This window comes from Cupressus sempervirens, chromosome 6 (assembly GCF_028749045.1).
Source record: "Cupressus sempervirens isolate cs-2001-9-10 chromosome 6, ASM2874904v1, whole genome shotgun sequence".
NCBI classification, from domain to species: domain Eukaryota; kingdom Viridiplantae; phylum Streptophyta; class Pinopsida; order Cupressales; family Cupressaceae; genus Cupressus; species Cupressus sempervirens.
Genome location: NC_143123.1, coordinates 208,081,098 through 208,089,041, shown reverse-complemented (window position 1 = coordinate 208,089,041; position 7,944 = coordinate 208,081,098).

Sequence of the window (7,944 nt, the reverse complement as noted above, 5' to 3'; positions counted from 1 at the left end):
CCTTGTTGTTAGCTTCAATCTATGGAATCTTGTGCATCGAGTTTTTAACCTCTTCGGCATTTCCAATTACCTTAGAGAGCCGATCAATGTGTTGACCTAAAGTGCACTCCCCTCTAGCCAGTTTGCTAATTTGGTCAACTTTCTTTCCAATAAGATGCATTTGTTGTTTCAGAATACCAATCTCCTTCAGAATGGTCCCAGGGTTTCCTAATAAACATTTGGTAGAACCAATCTCTCCCTTAGTCTCACCAAAATTTGGAATATGCTCCTAATGCCCATCTTCCTCTCTTTCCAGCTCCACATTCTTCATAGAATCTGAATCTTCTCCTCTTGAAGCCTCAAAGTTTTTTGCTTCCTCTCCATCTTGTGGGCAAAGGGTTCATCATCTGATGGGGTCAAAATCCTATCATAATTGTAAACCCAAAATGAAATAAGAGAGTTAATAGCACATGGTGAAGAGATTCTTTTTATATCAAGCAATTTACCAACTGTATCCTATATTTATGCGTACTCATAAATGTCTGAGTGTGCATATTCAAATGAGTAAAAAGTAAAACTAGTGAAAGATTTACACATATCAAAATTCAAAATTCAAATAAATGAACATGAAAACATACAATATTTTAGACAATAAATAAAAGGATGGGAGATACTTTAGAAACCCTTGGTTCCAGTAAAGTTTCTAGAAAAAATTGTTTGTTGTATGCTTGGAAATATCCACAACCATTATTGCTAAAGACTTTATATTATGTGACAATACCATTATTATAATCAGCAATTGTTGAATTGCCTTTGACTAAAAGGGAATTAAATCACTTATGTCTATAGAGAAATAGTTTTTCATTTACTTGTGTTAATTGTAAAAAATAATGAATTTAAAATTACTTAACCTTCTAATTTATCGGTAAAAACTACTAAAATGAAGCACGCCTATTCCCTATATGGATCAATTGTTGCCTCTTTATACATACATCTTTGTGCTTTAAAAATTCTCTTCTACAAAACATGAATAAAGTTTATAAAAAAAATAGAACAGTAAATGCTAATTATTTTATTTTTCTTTGGTTCTTATAACTTTCTTCAATTAATTTCTTTCACAACATCAAAACACCCATGTCTTCCTTTTGTATATTTTAAAAACTACAAAGGGTATTTCCAAGAGAAGTGTTGCTGCACCAGCTATAGTCTTCTAATATCCGGAGGCATTCCCAAGTGTGTTTCCAAGATAAGTGATAGGTATCAAGGGCCATGCTACAAGTCCCCATGTAACTGTTCTTGGTCTTACACACTAAACAGAAACATAGTAAAGCCTTTAGATCTAGCATGCTTACTTTATCAAATTACTAATGAAGTGATGCAAAGTAATAGTGGAAAGTTATGAATGTAAATGAAATAACATGTTTTGAAATTGTTTTATTCAAAAAAATGATAAATTTATTTTTATTTTGCCATTTATTTCCTCGTCCAATGGACTAAAGAAGACAAAAGATGATTTGAGACATCCTAAAGCAGTGAAAAATGAGCCTACAGTTTTGTGAAAAATATTAAGTCACCGTGTGTAAAGTAATATGTTTTATAGTTTTAGAATATCAAAACCTATAAAAAAAGTGAGATAAAATAGAATGATAACTCGCCATACCGTATATTTCTAGATGATGGTTTGGAAGCGATCCTGAAATGGTTAAAGCATTTCCATGTATAATTAGTTTTTCTTGAGTTCCAAGTACAAACAATAGTTTCTACCACTGACAAGCTTGGGCATGAAAAAGAATCAGTCTTTCTCAGTAATGATTGTGTAATCGTAGTTCTCATGCTATTGAAAACCTGTAGTAGATAAAAAAGAGGACCCTTCATAATGGATCAGAGAACATTAAAATCTTTAACTGCTCTAGATATTTGGCATTTTAGTAGTATATAAAACAATTTATTTACTCTCAAATTGTTGAGGCATGGTGGAAGTCATGTGTGTGACTCCATGACATATTGAGTAGCTATGATGAATATTGTCATGATGAGATAATAATCGCCTATCGTTATCATGAGATAACAACTGATAAGTGGGAGATATTTTTCCACAGTAAGTCAAAATGTGATATTAATATCAGGATTTAACTGTGTAGTTTTTGAGTCAAACTTATTGATCCAATGAGTCCTTAGTTTTCCATTTATTCTCATGATAGATAGATTCGTGTAAGTTACTACTCATGAAATATGGTCAATAAGTTTGACTCAAAAAATACATAGTTAAATCCTGATAGCAATATCACGAGATAACAATTACTCATTGATGTGATGAGATTTTGTTATTAACACTTCTTGATTGCTGCTCTTTATATTTGGTATACTGAGAAATAACATGTCATATGAATGATCTCTCTCTTGCTAATAGGGAGTGTTAGAAATTTGGCTGTGTGAGAGCTCATTCATACATATGTAGCTCACAAGTTCATCCGAGTTCTTGCCATTTTGAGATGCTATTGTGTTTGAGACTATGCCACCACTCAGTCTATTTACTATGCTTGACAATGAGGTGTATACTCTTATCATGGGTTCTGGCTTTGTTGTTTTGCTAGTGACTTCTCGTGGCCTCTTCTCTATGGCCTAGCTACTCTCTTGTAAACCATTACTTCTTTCATATTTACACTTACCATAAACATTTTTCTTGCCGCTCCATGGGTGATGGCCCGTAATCATGGTTTCATATCATTTAGAGTTCTAACATTTCATAGCTCACGGTCACTGTCAATGCAACAATAAACTTCTATTATGGCTATAACAACAATTTATTTGTACTCCTTGGCATCGTGCTAACATATTTTCTATGCTAGAAATTTAGTATAGTGGCTATGTGACTCACCTGCCAAGTTCCATTCATTATGATCAATGGTTTATGGAAGTCAAGGGTCCTTCTTAATTATCATCAATTCATTTTATTTTTTAATTATGTATCTTCATTACCATGGTTGGTTGGTATTCAGGAGTTGGGTACTTGCATATATGTTCTATCCAGAGCTGGGTGTCTGTGTGAATGATATATATAATAAAGGAGTTGGGTGAATGATATATAGATGTTCAGATTTTGTGTAGACACATTAAAGTCTGAGCAGTCTGTAATAAGTTTATTAGAAGTGCAGAGAATTTAAATTATTATGAGTCAGAAAATTCAATGATTTTTTTTGTTCTGGATGTGAAGGTATTCTGCATTGGGTTTATTCTCAATGTTGTAAGAGTTTCCCTCATGTGAAAAGGTTCTTATATAATCTCATATGTCATAAGCATATTCTTCTAAAATTATGATACATGCTACAGAGGAACTAGGTCTATGGGTATTTGAGTATATGATCCATTACTGTAATGTCATACTCATTGTGAAGAGCATCTATCAAACACGTATGATTTGGTATATTCATCTCTGAGTAAAGCTTATTGGTTGATGCTTGAGAGTCATCAAACATAAGCATAAAATCACTATATTTGTTTTGAGCATAAAATAAAGGAACTTATTGTGGGGCTGGGTTTTTCAATTTTCTCACTTGAGTAGGAAGGTTTTCTCAAGATAATTTGTGTCTTCCTTTATGTTTGCTTTTCAACTTTTGCATTTTTTAGTATATTGTAAGTTGCTTTAATTGTGTTTCAAAATTAACAGTTGAGATCTGAGGAACAATTACAAGCATGCAGTTATAGTGATTATACTTTTCTTTGCTTTCGAATCCACGCTTTTGAATTTGCATGCTGGTATTTCCCTAAATGGCGTTATTGGTGTTCAGTATGTAATGCAAGGACTGAATCAAGCTACTATCTTTTTTGTGAACAGTGAGACCATCAAATCCTATTTAGAGCACTTGGCATTGCAGAATAATTTGCTTCTAGACGAATCTTTAAAAAAAATAGCTATAAAAAAAATCTACAACTAACAACATATTATCCACTGGGTTTTCTGTGCAAATGTCAACAGATCAGGTAGAGGGGACTTGCTTGGCTTTTAATTCAGATTTGTGTCACTGGTTTAATAAATAATATCATGTGACATGTAAATGAAACTGAATAACATGTTCATTTTTTTATAGCTTGAGCGATTAAAAAAAGCACCACGGGTAAAACATGTTCAGAAGGTCTGGAATACTAAAATCTTGACGATCCACACCCCAAAGTTTTTGGGGCTTGCAACAACAGTGCGAACAAGTGGAGGTGATTGATGAGGAGAAATATGGAGAAGGTGTGGTTATTGGTATGATTGATACATGAATTTATCCTTTGTAGGATAGGGCTCAAGGTAGGGTTAGGAGGGCCCTGGCCTACCCTTAGCGAAGCTTTACAATGCATAAGTTGCCTCATTTTGGGTCTGTTCCTGGTTACATGAGAAGATATGATGTTGAACCCAATGCTAATATGATTTTTTGTGAAGGAAAGATCATTGGGGTTCAACATTTTGAATCCACAACAATTGCAGCAGTGTCATTCAACCCTTTGATTGATTTTTCTTTGCCTCTAGATGGGGATGAGGATAAGAAATATCACATGATTATGCAAAAGTTTGTGATATGTCAAGGAGTTTGAAAGGACTCATACTGTCGTATCAAGTATACATATATATGTATAGGTGTGTTTGTGTATACTATGTGGAGAGAAACCCCTCTGAATTTTTGAAATACGAATCTAATGTGGGAAGTGTCTCTTTACAGTTGGTGCTAATTAGTTTGGAAAGTTCATTTAAGATGACCCTCTAGAATGTATAATGGATAATTGCGGAAGTACAATGAGCCCAAGATAGACGATCTTTGCAATGTTCAATCTGTCATCTTGATCAATCTAGGAGCCACCTCCAAATAAATCCAATATTACTAGCATGGTCCAAAACATGTTTAATTTGTGTAAATTAAAATAACAAAAGCAGGGCTTCAATTTTTCATCAGCTCTTACACCCTAGAAGTAGAATGGATTTACTTGAAAGAATGACTCAATACAAGTTGAAGACCATGGAGGATAGAATGACTTCTTCAATTGGGTAACTTCTTGTGAAGGCCAGAGCAACTTCATTGCAAAGAAGAATAAAAAACACAAAATCTAGAATTACCTCCAAACTTCACTGCAAAATAATAATAATGAGCAAACAAAAAACAAAGAGTCTAGGAGACCAACTAATTGTATAAACATTGAACAACAATTGAAGAATTACCTCCAAGAAAGATCCTACAAGGTATCAGTAAATTGTGAGCCTCTCATCGGGGAGGTCTTGGATTCGGATCTGCTCGAGATTAACACATAATAAATATGTAGAGCTAAAATGCTGAATATGTAGAGCAGTTAAAATTGTTAAATACAATATTGATAAATATGATAAATTCAAGAAAATTTTTATTTGAACCTTTTCAAATTTACTTATTTCAAGGTCTTGGATATATGATGCATTCTCTCCAAAGCTCACCATGGGGAAACTATTTAAGTGAAAAGTGCATAATACAAGCTTTTAAAGATAGACAGACCAATGGACTTCTTCCAAAAAAGGGTGATTGGAAAAATAATGTTTTGGTTATGCCTTATAGCACAATCTAGGGTCCACAAAAGGCCATATAAGAGGCCACACTTTGAAGTTGTATAAGACACCAAGTAACATAAAAGACTTGCAATTTTTTATTGAAGAGTTTGAAACTAGTCCTTCTCAACGATTTTCACTCAGCAGGTTGAGGCAACAACAATTATTATTGAATCTTTGAAACTTGTTGCCAAGATTAGAAACATTATGGTCTACTTGGAGAAGAAACCGCCCTTATGATAAAATTTATACATACAAGATTTAAATGATAAAATTAGGGAAAATAATAGAACAGTCTACATTTTGGCCAATAGTGATGGCGTAAACTAGGATCAGGATGATAAATTTCATCCCAATTGAAAAAAAGATAAATCAGATTGAGAATAATTATGTTGGAACTATAGTGGATTCGTAGCTAGGTTTTGGTTATACTATTAAAACAAATTCTATGTAAGTAGGAGATATTTTCCATAACCATTCAAACTATGATAATGCTATTAGGATTTAACTGTGTAGTTTCTGATTCAGGTTGACTAAAAAACTACATAGTTGAATCCTGATACCAATATCACAAATTCTATACATTTGATAACTTAAATAAGGAGGCTAGACCAAGAAGCCCATAGGGGCCTAGACTAAATAAATGGAATCCAAGGCTTAGAATTGGAAGGCAAACTTCAATAGTGCATCCAAATGTGACTTATGCAAGAGGAGGAAAAGTAATGATGCTGATAAGACTGGCCTTTTATGCCCTTGATTTGTTAGAGCTACAAATACATAAGATGTATTTTTTCTAATCCAAGGGATGAAAGTCTCCCTTGGTCAAGGATCTCATATATCTAATAATTGAGAGAAACTCAAGTTGATTATTGAAGCTTTGAGAAAAAGCAGGTGCCTCGACTAGAAGAAACAACAAAGCTCTATTGAATTGGTTTTTCTAACATTATCATTGCAAGAGGTTTTGATTTTTCTTTATGAATAAGCATTGGTATTTTCATTTATATAATAATAGTATCACATATTCACAAAATAGGAGTGGTTCCATATAAAATTACACCCCTAGAGTCCATATTGGGTATATGCCCAAATCATAAAACATAAGAAACAAGCTACTCAGAAGCAGCAGTAGAAAAGAGGGAACAAAGAGGGTCTTGGTCACCTAGTCTACTCTATTTGAAGGCTGTTTTGACTTGTTAAAGCCCAAGAATAGGGAAACAACTAAATAATCTGTTGTCTGATCCATGCCCTTTAAGTTGCTAGTGTTATCAACCCATGATCATTTTGTTATCACAGAGTCTTGGGGAAAAGGAACTGGTTTGGATAAGGTTCATGTGCCAAGCCGGCAAAGAGGTCAATTAGCAGTGGTTGGTAAGTGTTGGTGTCAAATGATCTGCATCATTCACTCATATTAATGTCACCTTACTAAGTTTAAGGATGCAATTTCCAAGGAGTTTTGGATAAAGAGAGTTTGAAATGGACAATTCAATTATAGAAATCCTTTAAAAGCTCAATGATAGGGGGCTAATGGCATACATTTAAGCCCCATAAACAAATCAAAGCTTATATTTTGTTTACATTCCACTAAATTTGAATCTAGTTATTCTAGAGATAACTAGAGTAGTGGATATTATTCCTGGGCAAAATAATTCTCAGTTTTTCTCCCTAAAAGTAATGGCTATGAATGTATCTGGACCCAAAGTACTAAATGAGATAGAGGTTGACTCATAAGAGCAACATATATAGTTATGATGTTGTGCTTCTGGAAATATTGACTGCCAAATAACCTATAGAGCGAGGAAAATATTTGGTCAAAGAAGTGAGGAGTGCAGCTGAAATAGGAGGAATAAATGGTGAAGCGATGCTCCAACTATTGGATTCTGTTCTCAGATGCTCTCCCATCACACCCTCTATTCTAGAAAAATTTGTAAGCTAAGCACTGTGTTGCTGTGAAGATTTTGGTGTAAATCGACCAAAAATGAGTGAAGTGGTTAAAGAACTTAAGTCCATGGTGAAAAAGTGGGTAGGAAATTGTGCAGAGGGTGAGAAAGAGATGGAAAGTGGTCTCACCCTTAATCCTTAAGCTAGTTTTGAGTCCGGTTCATATTGAGTACAATGGTAGCAGTGGGAAAATTATGCCTCCAATTGTACAACCCAAGTAATCTTTGAGCTTCTATTCATACTAATGTATCTTAGCATAAAATTCTGAATATTGCTTTATCAATGTATTTTTCCATTTCCAAATAATATTTTCCTACCAAAATAGAATGACAATGCCCTTATGAAACTTTGTACAGTTTATGTGATTCGTTATAGAATGTTATTTTTCTTCAATGCAAAGAGGAATAATTGGTTAGTAAATGCAATGTCCAACTATAAAATTGACTTCTCTAATGAGGCATATGAATTATTTA